Source organism: Myodes glareolus, chromosome 27 (assembly GCF_982192425.1).
Source record: "Myodes glareolus chromosome 27, mMyoGla1.1, whole genome shotgun sequence".
NCBI lineage: Eukaryota > Metazoa > Chordata > Mammalia > Rodentia > Cricetidae > Myodes > Myodes glareolus.
The window spans coordinates 2,820,459-2,842,296 of record NC_142052.1 but is presented as its reverse complement, the minus strand read 5'-3'; the positions used below and the strand labels follow the sequence as shown (position 1 = coordinate 2,842,296).

The window sequence follows — 21,838 nt, the reverse complement described above, 5'->3', positions numbered from 1 at the left end:
TTTTCTAAATTTTGTTTTCATATGCAAAAGAATGCTTAAGGTTTCTCTAGAGAATACTGTTTTATGTCAAGGTGATTCAAGCACACAGACACGGAAATAACTTTTCCACAACCCTAAAATGAGAGAAAATAAAGCCAATGCCTATGCAAATGCATTCACTACTTAGCATAACTTAAGACAACCTTTCCTTTCTATTTAGACAATACCTGATAATTGTTCTTACTGTATACAGTTTTATTATATTAGAGTTAAAACCTTGCCTTTTTATTTAGACAAAAAGGGGGGAAATGTTGTGGGATTGTCTTTTTGTTCGCTGTGAAGATGTGCCACTCAGACTGGTTTAATAAAAAGCAGAATGACCAATAGCTAGGCAGGACTTTTGGGGCAGAGAGAACACTGGGAAGAAGCAGAGATGCCATGAGACACATTAATAATAAGTCTTCATGTCATTATGGGAGTGGGGAAGCCAGCAATCCAGACATAAAGTCCAATGACAAAAAGCTTCCTCAATCCTAATTCACTCTTAGAACCAATTGTCTTGTGTCTAATACAGTCAGCAACTTAATTAGCGCTCCTGTCACTGTTGTAGAGACACCTGAACGCAGCAGGCTGGGTTGGGCTGGGCTGTTTTTTAAGCAGAGCTGATCCACTGTTGGTCTCTTTGCTCCCAGGTCCCATGCAAGCATTCTGCCCTCTTCTTCTTTCCTCTGTGATTCTATGCCTTCAACCGCAGGGCTAGCAACCATCTCTCTTTCAATACTTCCTAAAGTAGTAGCAAAGATAACTCTATATTCGCATCTTACAGGTCTCAAATCCCAAGCCTGTGTACAACACCACCATCTACTTCAAGAAGACTGAGTCCAGAAGATAGAGAGCTCCCTTTTGGTGTTCTCCATCTCTCGTGTGTTTTCCTCTAATTTATTTTCCCTTTCCTCTTACTTCTATGAACAGCATTGAGCTATTCAGTGGTGAATACCAACAAAAACAAAACAAGAAAAACAAGGGTACAGCCATAATCCTTAAACCAATACAGAAATAAAAAGAAATTGAGATAAAGAATTCATAATAACAAAAGATTAAGACTGAAGTGAACACTGATGAGACACAATGCCACAGTCGCTCACTGTAAGCATCTGCAGCAGACACAAACTGCCGGCCATCCTATCACCTATGGGACGGCGAGCACCTTTCCTTGCACTTTACACTGACACTGTATTTTTGCCCACACGCCATAAGTAAGTAAGAGCTGACTTACAAGGGTAAGTCTCAAACCCAGGTCGGCTGAACTTCAAATATAAACAAGACTTCTAAGAAAGAAAACCTGTTTCAGGAATCCATTCCCTTCTGCTGTGATTCTTAAGTTTTCTATCTTTCTGAACACAATAGAAACAAATCACGGAAGAAATGTGAAGACAGAGGGGGCGGAGAGAAAAAAGAGAGACCAACGGGTAGGAAGGCTGCCTCTGTTTAGGTATCTGCAAGATCAGCTCTGTCTCCTACAGGACAATGAAACAAAGGCAAAGCGATTAAGTGACGAAATGTTAACAGGCACCACGGATGACTTCTAGGAAAGTGTCTCGGAAAAACAAACTGAAAAGCTACTTTTAGGGGTTGAATTGCTCCTTAGGTCACCACATCCAGAAGACAAGTAGCTGGGGTATCCAAAAGAATAGACAGCATTGAGCTTGCAAAAGTCAACTGTCTACTGCATAAATATCGTTCGTCTAGATAAAAGGCTAAAAGTTCATAATGTACTTAGGTGGAAGGAAGCCCAGATTTAAAACTTCAATTGCCTAATTTCTTTAATGAACATATATATTAAACAAGCACCACCTTCCCTCCCTATCACTACTATGCTCCTATTTTTCTGAATCTCATTGAGAAATTTTGAAAAGTTTTTAATTCTCATAAATATCAACTGTTATACAAAAAGAAAACAGAGACCTCAAGTTCCTTCCCAGTTTGATTCCCTTGACAAATATTAGAGCATTATGTGTTTTCATTTGTTTGTAAAAATGTATCAGCTAAATCCATGACAAGAATATTCCAAAGACAAGTAAAAAACTCAAGCACATCCTGAGTGGGCAGTGAGAGGGCCAACTGCCCGGCTTTCACCGCCTGAGTCCATCTCCCGGGTCCCTAAGAAGCAGCTTGCTGGGCCATGATGATCCATCTGTCAGTTTAACTTAGAGAAAATCACCGAGTTAAGAATACAACGTAAGTTTACAACTCAAAGCAGTGGATGTCAGGCTCAAACACTGAAACACCAGCTAAAGAAATCAATGAAAGAAAGCTCTAACACCCCAAATTATATTGCTCTGGTGAACATTTTCAATTTTTCACAAGTCCTTCCATTTATATTTGTGAAGCACACAGAGGAAACGGATACTCAGAGTCATTAACGTCGAGTGCCTCTAGACAAATCTCCACCCAGGACCAACAGGATCTACTTATTCTGGCTTTTGAAGAAATGTTTAGCTCCAAAGTAAAAGCTCCTAAGCTCTGAAAGTCTCCAACAATCTTCAGAATGTTGTTTGTAACTACTGACTCTCAGACAAATCTGGAATATCCCAAAGGAGTCAGTGTGTGCGCCAGACACTGGGTGAGGAAGTGGAATCATGGGGCATGAGTCACTGAACGGCGATGATGACAGACAAGGCATGGTGCAGGGAAACCACACCCTGCAGTTCCTAGCTTGCGAGTGACTAGTAATTTCCATGTTTCTTTTTAACCAAATCTCCAACTCTTTTGATTCAATCTTTCTTTAAAATTAAAAAACCGAAACATAAAAGGCAGAATCATAAATTTTCAACACAATCACTAGAAACATTCCCCTGGGCTTGCTGCCGAGCTTGGGGGCATGCGTTCCAACCCTGAAGCCCACGTGCTGGAGAGAATGGACTCCCACAAACTGCCCTCTGACCTACACATATGGCAGTGCATGTTTCCCCCATAAATAAACAAACAAATTATAAGTTTTAAAACATCCCTATAATCCTAGTAGTATATTGAAAGTAATGAAACCAGGTAAGTATTTAAATATACTCTAATTGTAGAAATAACTCTAAGTGATAAAATAAATAGTAATTTTACATCCTCTAAACATCTATGATTTAACTATTGTTTGCTTTTATAATCAATCATCACCAGGGTTTTAGCATAATAAAGGTACAGAAAAATAAATTTGGTTAACTAGAATGCAAATAAAACTTTTTAAAAGATCCTGAAATCTTCTGGGGTGGAGAATATGACTTTATTCTCTGGCCAGCAAAGTGGTTCAACAGGTAAAGGAAGGCACTTGGTCAAGCAAGTCCAACAATTTGAGTTTAATTCCCAGTTACTACAATGAAAGAAGAAAACCAATCCCTGAAAGCTGTCCTCTGACCACACACACACACACACACACACACACACACACACACATCACTACATGCATGCCTACACTCATACAAATAAAAGTGGGGGAGGAAAAATTCTAACCAATAGATAGTAAAACTTCATTGACTACTGAAGATTCCATTCATCTTAACAAAACCATAAGTCTTCCCACCACCATCCAAAACCGCACCTTTCCCTGCACTAACCCCAAGAATAGTATACGTTATCATATATTTTATATATAGTATATGCTATAGGCCACATAACGCATCCACAGATCAGAGCCGAGCTCCTACAGCTTAGGAGAACTGAGGTTAGTGATGTGGTGAAACACTGACCCACCCACAGATCAGAGCCGTGCTCCTACAGTTCTAAAAAAAACTGTGAAGAACGTTCTTAATATGATGAAGAAAATAAACACTGAAGAATCTGAAGTACTCTATGAAGTAACTACTAAATCATAGTTACTCTATGAAGTAACTACTAAAGAAAAAATATTCACAGTAATAACTCAAACAAAACCAAGTAAACACTATCAGCAAGGGATAACGTGAATCCAGCATTTGTGAGTCAAAGAGAACTTAACAGGCAGAAGGACAAGGACGGGGATGTGTGGCTTAAGTACTGGGCTACAACCGCGCCCTTAATCATGGCACACAGAAAAAAAAAAAAAAAAAAGGTTTGAAAAGGCAACCAGAAATTATAACCAGAGTTCAAGAGAGTTGATAATAAAAAGTCTGGACCTCAGTAGCAAAAACAGTGTGTTCACGTGTTATGCTGCCTATTTGATCATGCAGAGAAACTAAATGACTTGAAGAAACCAAGAACCAAGTATAACGGAAAACAGATACTCAGCAGGCAGACTGGAGTGGAATGAGGAGTCTTAGACTCCAGGGACGCAGATCTCTGATGGCGGTGTCTGGGTAAATTTCACAGCGGAGCCTGGGCATTAACTAAGCATCAAATACCTCATACACTGAAGATACAGACCATATTTCATCTTGATTGGTTCCTCTCCCCTGGCCCTCCTACTTCTTCTGGACAATTTACTGCTACAGCAGATTGGCCGAAACAGGACTATGGGCACTAAAACCTGGGTGCCAGATCCAGTGGAAACCCAGACACGCGGGAGGAGGCAGGCAGGGGCTGTTCGTGAGATGTGACGGCAGGGTGAGAAAGCTGAAGCCCTGACTAGGACAATGCAGACCCTGCACACAGAGTGGAAAACGGCTGGACACGGGGTACTGATGTCCCAAGTGCCCGAAAATGTTCCTATGGGCACAGAAATCTATCTTGAGAATCGCTGAATAAATAATTATAGTTTTAGAGGCCTTGGAGACACAGCTCAGTAGTAGAGTACTTGCTTGGCATGCACAAGGCCTTGGGTTCAATTCCCAGTAAAACACACACACACACACACACACACACACACACACACACACACACGCATGCATGCACACATGGTGTTTTTAAAGGCCATTTAGTAAAATGAGAATATTTTGGTATATTACATTAAAATAGAAACTTTTTTTTTAAAAAAAAGAAAATATCCTAAATTTGTGTGGAAAAGGTCAGGGTGTCAACCCATTGTAAGATTTGGGTTTTTTTAAGCTTTTTGTTTGCTTGCTATTTTGGGACAATCTCCTTGGATAGCTTAGAACTCACTATGTAGACCAGACTAATCTTAAACTCAGAGATTCACTTGCCTCTGCCTCCCCATTTCTGGGATTAAAGGAATTCACTACTATGCCCAGCAAAAATTTAAATTTCTACTCTGCTTCCTGAATTTTCCGTTTTCTTATGGCAGGCATGTATTACTTTCATGATTGTGGTAAGACATTTAGGAAAATCAAGAGGAAAACAATAGTTAATTGGTGTGGGAAGTCCTTCTTTCTATGTGTTGATTTTATTGGTTAATGAATAAAGAAACTGCTTTGACCTATAGCAACGCAGGACTTAGCTAGGCAGGGAAAACTAAACTGAATGCTGGGAGAAAGAAGGTGGAGTCAGTGAGAAGCCACGGAGCCCTGCCAGAGACAGAGGCAGGATGGAATCTTGCCAGTAGGCCACAGCCACGTGGTGACACACAGATTAATGGAGATGGGTTAGTTCAGGATATAAAAGCTAGCTACAAATATGCTTAAGCTATTGGCCAAGCAGTGATTCAAATGATAGAGTTTCTGTGAGATTATTTCGGGTCTGAGCAGCCAGGGACAAACAAGCGACCTCCTACTACAGTTGAAATTCTCACGCTGGGGCTAAGCAGAGTGGTTTTAGAGACATTTTCATATCAGTACGGAGAGCAGAAGGAGCAAGCAGTAAAGACAGCAGCTACAAATGCTGTATAAATGCAGGGGAACTGAGAGAGCCACCTTGTGCTGAGGAAGCCAAAGAGAACCTTCCAGCCTCTCTAACAATGGTTACCACATGAGAGGGAAAAGTAACCACGATGAGAAGTCATACTGTGTCATTTTAAGTCCCACATTAACTCTGTAATATGTAACGCTAATATGTGAGGACATGATGAATCCAACCTTTAATTTAAAGGCGTGCACCTAGTTGAGTCTGTACCTGGCTCTCTCCCACTTCGGTAAATGCCACCAAGCACTAGGCGTATTCTGAAAGTGACTCCTAGGCGTATTCTGAAAGTGACTCCCACACACCAGGTCCCTGTTACTTGATCCTGCCTACCCCCTCCCCCCACAAAGACCCAAGGCCAGACCTCTAACTCCAGCTGAGTCAAGCAGGTTGTCTCTTCCTCAGAAAGGTCAGAGAAAGCATGACTAACAGAAAGAAACAAAGCTGGCATTCCGAGCTCAGAAGAAGCGTTTGTATACAGTGCTGGAAGAGCGCATGGGGGAGCGCAAGGGGGAGCGCATCGGGGCTGACTGAAGTTGACCTTTCCTTCTAGAGTCTAGGCTGTCGGGGTGGCAGTCCACCCGTGTTGTGGACAGGAGTACAGCGCAGCACTGTGTTTTCCTGGCCCGACTTTAAAGAGAGCCTCGCTGTAAATGGAAACTCAAACCATCCTGCATAATTTACACGGACTGTTTACTTTCCAGCTTGCTGGTACATGGAGCATGCTCTCAGTGGGATTATTAATTAAGATACTGTCAGATTAATAACCATCTCTAAGAAGTCATCTGAGCAAAGATAATTTAATTTCTACTTTTCTACTTAAACTAATCTTGGATCATGATTTGTGAAGACCCTACTAGTGTGAACAGGAAAGATTTAGTAATCTATTAATAGTAAGAAAGTAGTTCAAAAGTATCAAACAGAGGGTCAAAATACAACAAGTTCTAACAAACCTACATATTAATTCTTGTAATGATGTTTTTAAAACCAAATTAACACTGCTCAATTGCTAATCATTTATATTTTTGATAAGTGTAATTTAAATTATCAGAGTAGAAATCATTAAAAATCGCTTAAATTATTTAAAATAGCATTCAAAAGCTAAATAAAGTTTCATCTTAAAAGCTAAAGATGACTTTCTTTAGCTCTAAATAAGTGAACTACAGTAAAAGACCAAATACAAACTTTACTTCATCTTTATTCTATCACCAAATATTGTGGAAAATCTCAAGAACCCAAGAATTTTATTTCCCCATCTAGTATAAGAAAAAAAACATTCATAAACATTAGTGAAAATTCTCTAAGCTGGGTGCACAGTTCAACATTAACCCAAACAACCTGTGAGTAGGTAACAACACTTCTAATAGATGCAATGGGACAGCCACATCTGTCATACACAGACCAGAAGATCACAACGGCACTGAAAAACCCCTAACCACCTATGACCTTGAAGCCATCACAGAGTAACAACCCAGCTCTCCTGTTTGTGGTGAAGCCGACCCATACAAACTGCGCTACCAGCCATGTAAAAGAGCAGCACCTAGTTACGGACAGACAGCACCTAACGCCTGCTAAGTCCCACGTGTGTGACTATCTCACTAGTGTGTGTGCGGTGTGCGTACCTGTGCACAGATTGCCCAGAGAAGCCTCGCACAACTGGTGTTCACCATTCCAGCTACACTGAGTGGCCACACTGAATGACGCCTGATCTACACCATATGTTTCACCCAGGTACACTCTGATATTAACAAAAGACGCATTCCGAGAAAGTATCCCTGCTGCTAGGCAGAAACGACAATACGTTTAATTTAAAATCACTGCTGGGCTGGTGAGATGACCGTGCAAGATCACCAAAGTGAGCTGCATCCCTGGAACTGACCGTGGAGGGCGAGCGTCCACTCACGAGAGTTGTCCTCCGTGGCATACACACACCTGCACTTACAATAATACGAGATGAGAATCGAATTTGTAAAAACTTACATAGAACTAGAGTTGCGTTAGTAAACAGTAGCTGCTGCTACTTGTTATTAAGCATTTGCTACTTCTTGGTAGCGGTTCAAGTACGGAACGGGCCACAAAAGGACACATCCAATGCCACTTTCCACAACCGTGGCCAGGTAAGGGAGAAGTGGGAACGTGGCAACTGTGACCCTGTGGCTGCAGGGTCACTCCGGAAGCAGGCAACAGAGGCCTCTGCTTTCACTACTGCTTAGCTTTCTGGGAACCTTCCTCTTCAGACCAGAAGTCAGCATGAGGCCAGCAAATGCTCTTTTGCAGCGTGGCGCACAGCTAAGTAGAGTCGTGGACATCCACCCAAGCAGGACGCTGGGAGAATGGGATCGATCTAGTTCTGTGTAATTTTATTTCAACAGTGATCCAACAGTTCCGGCAGTGTTATTTTGACGGAGGCCAGTTACACGGAATCTCTGCAGCTGGACATGCTGACAGTCTACACAAAGCTAGACAGAACCGAGGTGAAAGACCGCACTGGGACAGCCACTTACACCGTGACACTGATCCTAGCAACACCCTTAAAGCAGACGCTTTACCTCGTCTGAAGAAAACAGGACAGACACGCTCAATAACTCAGACTTTAGACAGCAAATGACAGAAGCAGACTCCAGCTCCAGAGGGACTCTGGCTTTGTTTGTTTGGCTTTCTTTCCTGTTTAAGTTACCACGATTCAGAGTACAAATAGGATCTATCTCTCTATGAGATAAAATTCTAATTGTTCATACAAAACTAAAAAGTAATGACTATTAAAGTTTTTATATTATAGTATGATAGTTGATACAGCAATCATGTAATTACCTTTTATCTTTGGTTATGTTCCAGTAAAAACTACCTAAGTATATTAAAGATCTCAGAGAGTGTGCAAGAATTTTTTCCACCCCCAAACACACCTCATCAATGCTCTCAGTTTAAAGACTGGGACACTGGGCCGGGTGGTGGCGCACGCCATTAATCCCAGCACTGAGGAGGCAGTGGCAGGCGGATCTCAGTGAGTTTGAGGCTGGTCTGGTCCACAGAGTGGGCTCCAGACAGCAAGGGGTACACAGAGATATCCTGTCTCGAAAAATAAAACAAACCAAAGAAAGACTAGGACCCTGACTGTGAGGAATTAGGGCACACGCCAGAATCTGGACTCCACTCAGCGTATCCGCCCACCACCTGCCATCGTCTCCATGACATTTGTAATGGAATAAGAACACACAATTTTATTTTAACATGGATCCAAAAAGGTCAAAAATGTTATTTTGATGGAGTCTAGTTACACACAGTTTCTGCAAGTGGACATGATTTTACACAGGCTCGACAGAACTGAGGTAAAAACTGAAGTTTTCAGGCTCCTATATGCAAAAATTTTCAAGTCTAATTTGTTGAAACTTCCATGTATGTAGTTTAATGTGAATACTAATAACAAATATATAGCACAGCCAATTTCTCTATGGTAATGTTTATTTTCTGAACTGGGGTAAACTATCATTTGTAATATATAATATTTAATGACTTCAAATCACTTGGAAACCAGATCCTATAAATACCTAGGTAACTACATCAGTATGAAAATTATTGATGATGTCCATTTATATACAGCAAAGGCGGGGAGGCTGGTGCCAGAAGCAGTGTGGTGGGTCCAGAGGGGAAGCCTACTAAAGTCAAAACATCATGGGAAACCGTCTACTTTTGTTCCCCTAAAATACGCAGAATATGTAGCCATCTGGATTTAGAGATTTCAGTTAAGAACACATCTTGTGTTATTTTATTTAAAGAAATTTACTTAAAATATAACTACTTTTTTTTTTTGAGACAGGGTTTCTCCGTAGCTTTGGGGCCTGTCCTGGCACTAGCTCTTGTAGACCAGGTTGGCCCTAAACTCACAGAGATCCACCTGCCTCTGCCTACTGAGTGCTGGGATTAAAGGCGTGCGTCACCACTGCCCAGCAAAATATGACCACTTATGAAGTTGTTTAAATGAAATGTGACATATGTTGTAGTTTGAATGTGAACCTCAAATCCATGTGCTGGCATGGAGATCTGCCACTCATGTGGCAACCCAGTACTGTGCCTGGCAGAAGGTCTCAGATGAGTGGGGACAAGGCCTTCCACAGGGACTAACCTACTTCTCACTGGAGGATGGATTGTCCCCAGCAGGGGAGATGATTACAAAGAGCAAAGCTGGCTCCTGACTCTCCGGCTTCTTGTCTTCCTACATCACTTCCTCCTCCCGTCCTCCCATCAGGCAGGCTGTGGTGTGGGTAGCCATCATCCGTACTAGACAGGAGCGGGTCCTGGTGTTGTGCTCCTGACTTCAAGAACTGTGAGCTGAATAAGCTTCTTCGCAGTATACACAGCTCAGTCTTGGGTATTTTGTAGAAATTAAAAAGTGGGCTAAAACAGATGCCATAGAACATATCTATTTATAATCTAAAGTGTACACTAAACAGGTCCTAGGTCTGCACAGCTGCGCAACCGTCTCCACATTTGAACTCAGAACATCTCCATTACCATAAGGACTCTCGAACCTCACTTGTAGTTACTGCTCACTCATACTTCCGGCACAGACCGCTAGTTAATTCCTGTCTATAGATATGCATACTTGCCTCTCATTTGCAATTCATATTAGATATGAAACTCCAGCATGGGTCTTAGTGTGCTGTCTTGCACTTCATTCATGTTGTAGCATGTTGAGGACTTTGTTCTTTCGTGTTGCCATTACAAAACGCTACTTTCCTGGGAGGTGCTGCCTTTGAAGCTAATGGCAACAGTAATTCATAGCAGAAAACACTTCAAACTTCTTGTCTAGATAAAGAATTACGCAACTACACCATCTACTTGAAATATATTCACTTTAAATGCTGAGATTTGTTTTAAATCAGATTCTTAAGAATAACTGTGATTACTTTGTATTCATAATTACAAGTTCATGTTCAACTTTATTACTTTTGCATACAAAAGACCACCTGCCATCCTGAAAGTTATGTTACATAGGCTGGAGGGAGAGTGCCTGCTAACATGACCGTGTGCACTCATAGCATCTTATTAAACAGGGAGCCCCGGGCATGACTTGCTACCCAAGAGTAACTGACTGTAGAGAGTTCTACTAACGCTGTAAGTTCCTTCAACAGGAATTCACCAATTTAGTAAAACAAACTAAAAAACACATGCACAGAAGAACTGAACAGAAGTTTTACTGATTCAGGCTGTAAATTAAATATTCACTTCATTATATCACCTAACACCCAATTATAGATAGTATTAGGATTTAAGAAAATATGGAAACCTCTTATATTTTTTGTCAATCAATACCTAGCAAATTTTTTTTGCAGTGACATACCACAAAGAAAATTTACAAGCTCTCTGCCCCCTCTTTGACCACCCCCAAGCGCATCCCTTTCTATTTTAATGAAAAGAATCACAGTTAAGATTTTAGCTCACAGCGTCTTTAGGAAGCTACTCCAAGTCATACCAGTTTAAAGTTTCATCCAGAACTTCTAAAGTAATCCATCAAATTCAAAGTAATCCATCAAAAGAAATATCTACACAAATCAAAGTGACAAAGATACCATTTTTCTGATATTGAGAATGGCTACAATAAAAAAGACAGACAACAGCAAATGTTTTAAGGATGTAGAGAAGCCCACCACGGTGTTTCATACATTTATCCCAGAACTTGGGAAGCAGAAACAGGTAGATCTGAGTTCAAGGCCAGCCTGACATACAAAGTAAATTTCATGCTAGCCAGAGTTACACAGTAAGACCTTGCAGTAACTCTGAAAAAGATTACAATTATGAACCAGAAATTTCATTTTTAGAAATCTACCCATGAGAAATGAAAACACATAATTATACAAAGGTTTGTGCACAAATTATTTTATTAACCTGGTTCATAACTGTCAGAGACAATCTAAATGTTAACTGTAACTGCTTAAGTAAAGTGTACACCTGTCATCTATTCTATTCTGACGGAGTATGGCTTAAAAACTGAACAACAGACGGTACTGACAGCACAGCATGGTTCATTCTGTCTCCAATACACTTTAAGAAAAAGAATCCCTGTACTTAGAAATGAAAGAAACTTAAAAAACAGAAGCTAGTGTTATATGTACAGTTTAAGATAACAGCTTACTTAGAAACAAACTAAATCAGAAAGCCCATATTCATTTTTAAAGTTTGTTTTGTATAGTTTATGTATTTTTTAAAGCAAGGGAACTAAGCACCAACAGTCAGGGAACTTCAGATCCCTGGCTGAAGACTCTTCCCCATCTCTAAAAGCTGACTCCAATCTACTACTCTGAACTCCATGTTTTCTCATTGTTAGAACTTTCTGAAGAAACCCTTTTTAGAGTTCTCTCCACTAGTCTTTCTACTCAGAAATCACGTGATAACATTGTATTAGTGGTTTTACTTGAGAAATAATTTGTACAAAAACTGTGGGTTAAAGGGTTGACATAAAGTAAAAGTTATTTAAACACAACTTGATTTCTGAGGCACCCAAGGTATCTGACTGTTGGGTACCAGGGACTCTGGTTTCTGATTCTGTGCTGGCTAAAACAGTTAATGTTGGTAAGAATGGGGGGTCAGCAGCAGATCCCAGGGACACAGTGAGCACACTCACCCAACCTTTACAACACCATGAAGTAGACAATAAACAATTCTCTTTACAGATACAAAAAAAGATTATACGAGAGTAAGGAGCAAATGATGAGACACAGATTCAAATCCAGATAGGATAACTTCACAGTTGAGCCCTTACCAGTAGTTCTGACAGCCTTACATACACACAAAACCCACTCATCGCTCTTTTGCTGTGGCTCTGATCACTAACAGTGGATGGAAAGGTGGCATTCAACGTCTACTCGTTTTCTGATACCTCTTCCTCGACTGATCCTCCATGAACCTCCTTGCCAAGAGGGAAACTGTCAGAGCTTGGTGAAGACAGTAATATATAAACCCTTTGGAAAATGCAACTTAGTTCTAAAAACTTGAAAGAGCATAGAGGGTGATTATAAGGATTAAATGCGCTAATACATAGTTAACAATAACAAACACGTGAAAGCTCAATAGACATTAGATATTATGCCATCCCAATGACTTACTCAATGCTTCCTTTTCCTTGATACTGGAGGAGAAGCAAGTATAAATGCCTATTCGTGTGCTGGAACTATTAATCCCAGGATATACGGACTTAATCCAAAACAGGACCTGGACTAAATCATGTAATTATGAAAACTAAAGCACCTTCCTTGTGTATAAATTTAAACTTGCTAGAAGTAGGAAGAAAAGCTATTTCATGTTTTAAATGCCAAAGCTATTAACGTGTCTTGGTTATTTAAATAGCCTAGTATTTTTTTAAAAAAAAAAAAAAGCTAACAAATTATTGCCACGCATTCATCAGCAATTTTAAAAGAAGACCAGGCCAGAAACATATCTGAATTAAGCAAAAATTGTTCGGCTTCCTTCTAATTACTTACACAGGGTAAAATGAAAACAGCGGAGGCGTAGGAAACCACACGGGAGCTTCCTCTGACGCCGCCCCAGCGGGCGTCTGCGCAGTGCAGAGCGCCTCGGTCTCTGGTCTCTGCGATTTCCACCAAGGATTATGGCAGGCTGGTCTGCAGAAGTAAGTCTACACTACTGTGGGATGATGAGAGAAACGGAGCACAGGAAGTGGATATTTACGTGCAGTACCCGCTCCATTTATACTGAGCCATTTACCTAGAGAAATCTGTGACTCGAGAACTAATCTTCGTCAACTGTAATCAGGTGGGAAAACCGTAGATCAAAATAAAGTGAGCACCACCTTCCCTAGCTGCCTCTTAGCCGATCGGACGCCTGCACTGTCAGACTCGATGCTCGGGAACTACCTACCCTCTCATCATTGCGTCGCTCCCAAAGTACTGGTCTCAAATTCCTTTTAGTATGACACTGCCTAAGTTCAGACAGAACACACTTTGGGAAATGCTACAAGAGTTTAAGTATTATGTTTACCGCAGAAGTAGAAGATACTGTAGTGATACTGTAAACGGTGTTCTCACATAACTGTGAGATGGAGAAAGATGCACTCGGCTTCATCCATACTACGCACATCAAGTTTCTATTCTTAGAATGGAAAAAGCAACCAAAATAAAGATCTCTCTGAATTTATATACAAGTAATATTTTCCATTTCAAATAGTTTCATCAAGAAATACAGTCTAATACTACCAGGGTCAAACAAAAGACACTCAGAAGTCAACTCAAACTAGTTCCTTACGGCAGGACACAGCAACCATCAAGATGAAACAGCACATCATTATCATGGCGATCGAGAATTCACACTCATTAGGACAAATCAACACCGTGTTTTTGCACAAATGCTTGGTAACTATTACATTAAAGAAGCTCCATTTGACGCTGGGCACGACCCTTGGTATTCACCAGCTGACTCCAGCTCCCGGAAGAAAAGTGCCCAGTAACCCTGACTCAGTGACCCCCACCCAAAAATGTACAGCTGTGACTGTCAGGATATGACTAACTGCTTTGTAACTTGCCTACACGGATGCCCAGGGATTGTTTTTAGTTGCCTTATCCACTTAACTTGGCAGAACAGAACAGTTGTTGCTTGCTTGCATAGCTATTGAAGGTGTTCATGTGGTTTTCCCCTTTAGAAGTCCTTCCCTACACCCCTCCTTCAAGGCAACCTCAAATTTGGCACAGAGACTGTTCATCTAGCTAATGAATACATCTTTAATTGGACTGGATCTATGGTCTTTTCCCAGGGGTCACAAACTCCGTAACAGTAACAACTACACTTCTTTGTAAAGTCTTCCTTACAAAAGACTCATGAGGCTAAAAGTTCTCCACTGCCACAGAAAGAAAACATATACCCTTTTCTAAGGGCACTCTCGGAGTGGACACCTAGTCCAGGGACTATGGAAGACGTCCTTTAATAAGAAAATATATACCCTTTTCTAAGGGCACTCTCGGAGTAGACACCTAGCCCCCAGGGACTATAGAAGACGTCCTTTCAGAGAACATAGATTGTGCATTTTAAATACCAGGCTGAATTAGCTATTTTAAAAAATAAAAAGCCAAGTGGTCAGTTCTAACACCAATGACAAACCACATAGTCAGACTTCAATTAGTTAACTGAGAGATGGCACTAAGACCCAAGATGTTGAAGGCTACAGCCACTTACCCACCAGGTGGGCAGCTTCACAGGACCCTTTGGGAAGGGCACTCAATCACACTGGAGGAGCTTGGGATACTGGGAAAATGTAAAGGGTGATATTGGTGGAGGCGGCTTGTTCACTCCTAGCTGCCCAGAATAGAAATAATCACACACAAACTATATTATATGCAATACTGTTTGGCCAATAGCTTAAGTGTATTTCTGGCTAACTCTTATATCTTACATTAACCCATTTCTACTAATCTCTGTATTGTCACGTGGCTGTGGCTTACCAGGCAAAGTTCAGTTAGGTGTCTATCTCTGGTGAAGTTAAATGGCTTCTCCCTGACTCCGCCTACTTTCTCCCAGCATTCAGTTTAGTTTTCCCACCTAGCTTTATTCTGTTAAGCCATTAGCCGAAAGCAGCTTCTTTATTAACTAATGGCAGTAAAACATATTCATAGCATACAGAGGGGAATCCCACAATAGGCTGAGGTCAGGATAAAGAAGGAACTGCTCCTGATCAGCAGACACTAATCTTTTCAGGTAAGTAATTGATGGTAATGTATTTTGTCTAAGAGTTAACTGATCATCCCTCTTTGAGACTTTCTGGTAGTGTTAACAAGTTTTATAGCAGTCTCAAGAGTAAGCCTAAGAGAAAAGAGGTTAGTACTACCTCAAATATTGTAAAATGGTGAAAATAGCAGAATAATTCCCTCTAGAGTACCCAATGACAACAGTGATGCTGCAGTATTTACAGGACTCTGTCTAGAGCACCCAATGACGACAGTGATGCTGCAGTATTTACAGGACTCTGTCTGGAGCACCCAATGACGACAGTGATGCTGCAGTATTTACAGGACTCTGTCTAGAGCACCCAATGACGACAGTGATGCTGCAGTATTTACAGGACTCTGTCTGGAGTACCAATGACGACTGTGATGCTGCAGTATTTACAGGACTCTGTCTGGAGTACCAATGACGACTGTGATGCTGCAGTATTTACAGGACTCTGTCTGGAGCACCCAATGACAGCAGTGATGCTGCAGTATTTACAGGACTCTGTCTAGAGCACCCAATGACAGTGATGCTGCAGTATTTACAGGACTCTGTCTGGAGTACCAATGACGACTGTGATGCTGCAGTATTTACAGGACTCTGTCTGGAGCACCCAATGACAGCAGTGATGCTGCAGTATTTACAGGACTCTGTCTAGAGCACCCAATGATGACAGTGATGCTGCAGTATTTACAGGACTCTGTCTGGAGCACCCAATGACGACAGTGATGCTGCAGTATTTACAGGACTCTGTCTAGAGCACCCAATGACGACAGTGATGCTGCAGTATTTACAGGACTCTGTCTGGAGTACCAATGACGACTGTGATGCTGCAGTATTTACAGGACTCTGTCTGGAGTACCAATGACGACTGTGATGCTGCAGTATTTACAGGACTCTGTCTGGAGCACCCAATGACAGCAGTGATGCTGCAGTATTTACAGGACTCTGTCTAGAGCACCCAATGACAGTGATGCTGCAGTATTTACAGGACTCTGTCTGGAGTACCAATGACGACTGTGATGCTGCAGTATTTACAGGACTCTGTCTGGAGCACCCAATGACAGCAGTGATGCTGCAGTATTTACAGGACTCTGTCTAGAGCACCCAATGACGACAGTGATGCTGCAGTATTTACAGGACTCTGTCTGGAGCACCCAATGACAGCAGTGATGCTGCAGTATTTACAAGACTCTAGTGTCTAGAGCACCCAATGACGACAGTGATGCTGCAGTATTTACAGGACTCTGTCTGGAGCACCCAATGACAGTGATGCTGTAGTATTTACAGGACACCTCCCAAGAGTATTAAACAAGGAAGAGGCAAGGTCAAGTTTCTGTAATAACCATCTGGGAGCAGAGCTGAAAAGAAACAACTATTGCAAGTCTGAAGGAATACTGAAGTGGCCATGACAGATTTGAGAGAGAGACATCAGGAGATTAAAGGGACGACAGGACAATGAACAGCGGACACTATGAGTAGACCTGCATGACTTCAGGTGGTACTTAGCATAAGGAATAACCTATTTACATTTGATTCCTCCAAGATTTCTGCACATCTGTCATAAATTACATTTTTATATAGATTAACACAGATTCTGCAGGGTATTACTAAATGTGAAACTATCTTTCCAATAAATTACTAAAATTAAAACCTACTGACAAAACTAAATATTAAATATTAGCTACATAAGAATAATAAGGCTCCCTGGAAATTTCTCCCCTAGCTTTCTACCTGTAAATAACAAATAACAATAAGTTATATAAAACAGTAAATGCAGACAAAAAATATAATAATTAAAATTACAGCCTGCTATGTATTATTTTGAAAACTGAAAAAAATAAGACAAAATCTGACTTTTTTTATTCTAGAAGTTTCTAAACTTATACTTTCCCATTCATATGCTATCATTTTACCTTTTGATTTTGGGGGTTAGCATAAAAATAATTTTATCATGGTATATTTAAACATATGTGCCATTAAGTTCTTTTCTTATTTGTTCCCACATTCTACCCCCCTCTAGCTAGTTCCCTTTCTTCTCCAGTTAGTCCCAACCCATGCTTTCTTATTACATGTCCTCAATTACCCTCTCTAGTCCAAGTCTCCTGAGATCTCTTCCTCTACTCTCAAGATCCCCTTTCTAGTAATAGCTTCATAACCTATATACAGATATATGAATACATATGCAATACACAGATTTTAAAATCAAGGTTCTGATTATAAGAGAAACTGATGTATTTGTCTAATTGATTTCATTTAGCATAATGATTTCCAATCACATTAATTTTCCTGCAAAGGTTATGACTTCATTTTTCTTTCTGACTTCACGATATTCTATTTTGTATACACAACACTTATTTTGTATTCATTTACCTGTTTCTCTCCTCCCTCTTCCTCTCTCCTCCCCTCCCCCTCTCTTCTCTGAGAAAGGGTTTCTCTGTGTAACCCTGGCTGTTCTGGAGCTCAGCTCTATAGACCAGTCTGGCCTCAAACTCAGAGATCTGCCTGCCTGTTTTCCTGAGTGATGGAATTAAAGGCGTGCGCCACCATGCCTAACATTTATCTGAGGTCTTTACCTTAATTCTACCTTTATCTATAATTTGGGAGAACGATGACAAAAACAAGAAAATAAACTAAAGCAGGTTCTTCACTGGCAAGATAAACCTGCATTCTGCGTACAGGAAACGGGAAGTGCCTACCATAGAGTGTCTTACTCCCTGGGATTCAGTCTTCAATAGTGAATCCTTTTATTTGAATAAATACCATGGGTGGTTCCAGAAAGCAATTTAGCATCTAAGTTACCTTGTTAAATATCATTTATAAATTTTTTTTTTCTAGGACTGTAACAACTTAACAACAGTGGTCTGGTCTCTTTCCAGCTCTTTACAATGCTGGCACACTGGCCTAATTTTAGGCCGTCAATTGGTAGTTTACAAAATCACTTCACCATTATGTCTGTTATCATGGTTAAAGATATACTGACTGCAAGTTATTTGGAATTTAGCTGGAAAATTCTCCAACCTTGACTAAAATCTCTGTTTAAGTTTATTCAGAGAATTTTAAAAGCTCAAGACTAGTTTTCTTGTATGTCACAGAATTTTTTCCCCCCAAAACAGACAACCAAAACAGATAAGCTTTACCCATTAAATAAACTCAACTCTATTCAAGTCATCCCATTTCTTAGTTCTTTTATGGGATCTGTATTCATTAAATAAGTTCAATTCTATTCTCTTTACTTGAGTCTGTATTTAAATAGTTACAAATTTATTCAAGTTATTCCATTTCTTGAGTATCTCAATCCTGTGAAAACTACTACTTTGTTAGCTAACTGCTGTGGTCAAGTGAGTACTTCTTTTTGGTTTTTGGGGTCACCCCACCCAAGACAGGGTTTCTTTGTGTAGCTCTGGCTGTCCTGGAGCTTACTCCATAGACCAGGCTGGCCTCGAACTCAGAGAATCACTCGCCTCTACCTCCCAAGGGTGGGGTAAGGTGTGTGCTTTAATCCTGCCTGACTGAGTGCTTCTTTTTAATAAAATAATTATCACCTAGAAACTGTGAGCAAATGACTGTAGCATGTGAAGATGTCACACACCACAGGGAAGACTTCCTAGTTCTCAGGCACTCAGATGTTTACTCAACGGCTCAACTCCTTAAAGTGTAAGACAAATAGTAAAGCGGGGATTAGGGCACAGGGTCACACCTGTCATGCGATAAAGTACATGGAATGCTCTCTCTCTCTGGGGCGCCCCTCCCCATCCCACCACCTTACCAAGACAAAGCCAGTATGACCCACTGCACACCAGGGAGCCTCCGGGGGAGCCGCCTCTTTCAGCTTCTCATGCCACATTATGTTCGTGGAAGACTTCTGGGCCCTCGCTCCTGCACCAATTCCCCTTCCCGTTCCCGTTGATGCCCCCTCCTTTGGGGCACTTTCTATAACCACCAGGTCTTTTGGTTTCCCCTTTTCAACCTTTACCCCTCTTGTTAGTATTTCCTTTGTAGTTTTTAATCTTGCCTCCACACTTTCTTTGATTTTTAACAATGCTTAACAGGGTTGCATTCCCTTTGCCCACGAGGGCACTGGGGACCTTCAGAGAAGAGCAGGGAGGTTCTTTAAAGTGGGTCTGCATTTGGGGACCCACCTCCCACAATGGCACCAGCCAGCCCATGTTCCCATGTTCAATACCTGTCTCTCCCATTATGTCACAACACTGGAGACCACCCCACAGATCTCAATACTCCCCTGACCTTGGATCACTGTCTATTGGAAGACTTTCCTCACAAAATGTTCGGAAAGTACTAGATTCCCTCTGCGAAAGAGCTAGACCTATGCTTGGTGCTTGGCCATTATGTGGTCCTAATACATGCACAGATATTAGACCCTTATTCTTTTTAAATCAGACTCATCCTGTCAAAGGAAATTATACACTCCTATGTCCTGCCCCTCCCTCCGACAATATCCTAGATAGTACAGCTCAACAAGTTTATTCCCTGTCTGAAGTCGCTGCCTACACCAGGCCCCTCTCTTTTTTATTTCAGCCAATTTCTCCACCACTAACCTAAACTGTATTCAAGAACGCTGTTTGTTGGGAGCATGCTGGAAACTGGTGGCCAGTTGGGCTGCAATGGTACTTATACTGTCTTCCCTTTGGGTCCCCATAACCAGTGTTACCCACTTTCATAGAGTCTCGCTTATGAGGCCCCCCAGAATAAAAAGGGACTCTGGCATTATGGCAGCAGGCACATTGGCCATTCTACCTGCAGTTGCGCAAGGAGTGGAGGGGGAGGTACTGCCTCCCTAACTCAAACAGGAACAACTGCCAATGTACTCAATACTGCCGTTGAGCAGCTGGCCGCTGCCATGCTACCCAACCACTGAGAAACGATCATTTTCATTCAGTCTTCGTCAATCTACAACAGTTAGATTTGTTAGAAGATCAGATAAATACATTACACATGTTAACCAAAGCTAACTGTGAACCCAGATATCAGTCCTTCTGCCTGCCTCCCTTTGCTGTGCTTAATGTGACCGCAGCCCAATAGCAATTAAGACAAACCCTACTCAGCCCCTGGAATTAGAAATTCCTAAATCTCTCTTTACAACTCATGAAAACAATTGTGCAATTAAATGCAACCAGGGTGGAGCCAATAAATTTATCTACCACCTTCTTCAGTCATGTCTAGGATCACATAAAATCATTACCAGATCCCTCTGGACTCATTGTGTGGTGCCTAACAGGAGGGGTGGTGGTGGCTCTAATATTTCTGCTTAAGTGTCTTCTAACGCTAAGATCCCTTCAACAGCAGGGAAACAAGGCCACACTCCAGGCATTGAGGGCAATGAAGCATGCCAGACCCAAACCTCCCAGGGAGGTGGTCCAGGTTTAGTTTTCACAAACACAGGAGGCCATATAAGCCCAAGCCAGCTTAGATAAACTCCCCCCTGAGGTCCAGAGAGATTGTGTCATTGAGACTGAGTCTGTGTCATCTCACCCTCTGCCTCCAAGGTGGAGACGGGGAGAGGGCTCAACAACATACTAAATGTATCATTGGAGTGTACTGAGGTAGAATATATTTTTGTGGCCATGGAGGCTATTAGCATTGTTCTTCATATTATATCCTTAAAGAAATGGTTTGATAACAGAGTCAAAAATGAGAAACTTTTAGGAGGGATACAGTCTTTAGCTGAAAGGATTCATACTGTTGAAAATGATAACCTGAATTTGACAGGCAAAATTAAATTCATTATTCAATGGATTACAAAACCTTACAAAAGAGTACTGACAGATTATACAAAAGGATTCATACTGTTGAAATTGACAATCAAAATCTATTAAAAAGTTATGATAAGCTAGCAGATAGATAGAACATCCCTCCAGGAAGGCAATCTATACACCATCCAAATAATATCCAAGAATGAGAAGATATCATTAAAGGAAAAATTTTAAACCTTGGAATCACATGTGCAGAATGAGAACCAGAAATTAATTGATTTGATGAACTAATTAGCAATATTCACAGGTCAAGAGATTCAGGCTTTACAAAAGGCAGTGATAAAAAGGCTGGAATCAATTGAGGAACTTGTCAGAACTGATAAGCAAGAGAGGAGATGCAAGCAAAAGAACTTAGCATCACCAGTACCTCTCAGAGTCAAAGATGATTTACCAATAGTTTTAGCTACTTATCCTGGTACTACCTCTGAAAAGCCAGCAAATACTCAATACCCAAATAGAGAGACAAAATGTAAATGAACAACTATAGGTATGAAAGATCTAAAAGAAATTAAGCAAGCAGTAGTATCTTATGGTATGGATTCGCCACTTCTTAGAGGGTAAAGACATGGCTTCAAGCAATAGGGTTACTCTACATAGTGGCTTCAATTAGTCTGTGT

General features: G+C 41.1%; 1 protein-coding gene across 5 annotated transcripts in view; it reads right to left on the bottom strand.

The window, feature by feature from the left end:
- Nucleotides 1–21,838, bottom strand: part of Phtf2 (putative homeodomain transcription factor 2) — a 108,466-nt gene that overhangs the window by 49,620 nt on the left and 37,008 nt on the right. The window lies entirely within an intron of this gene.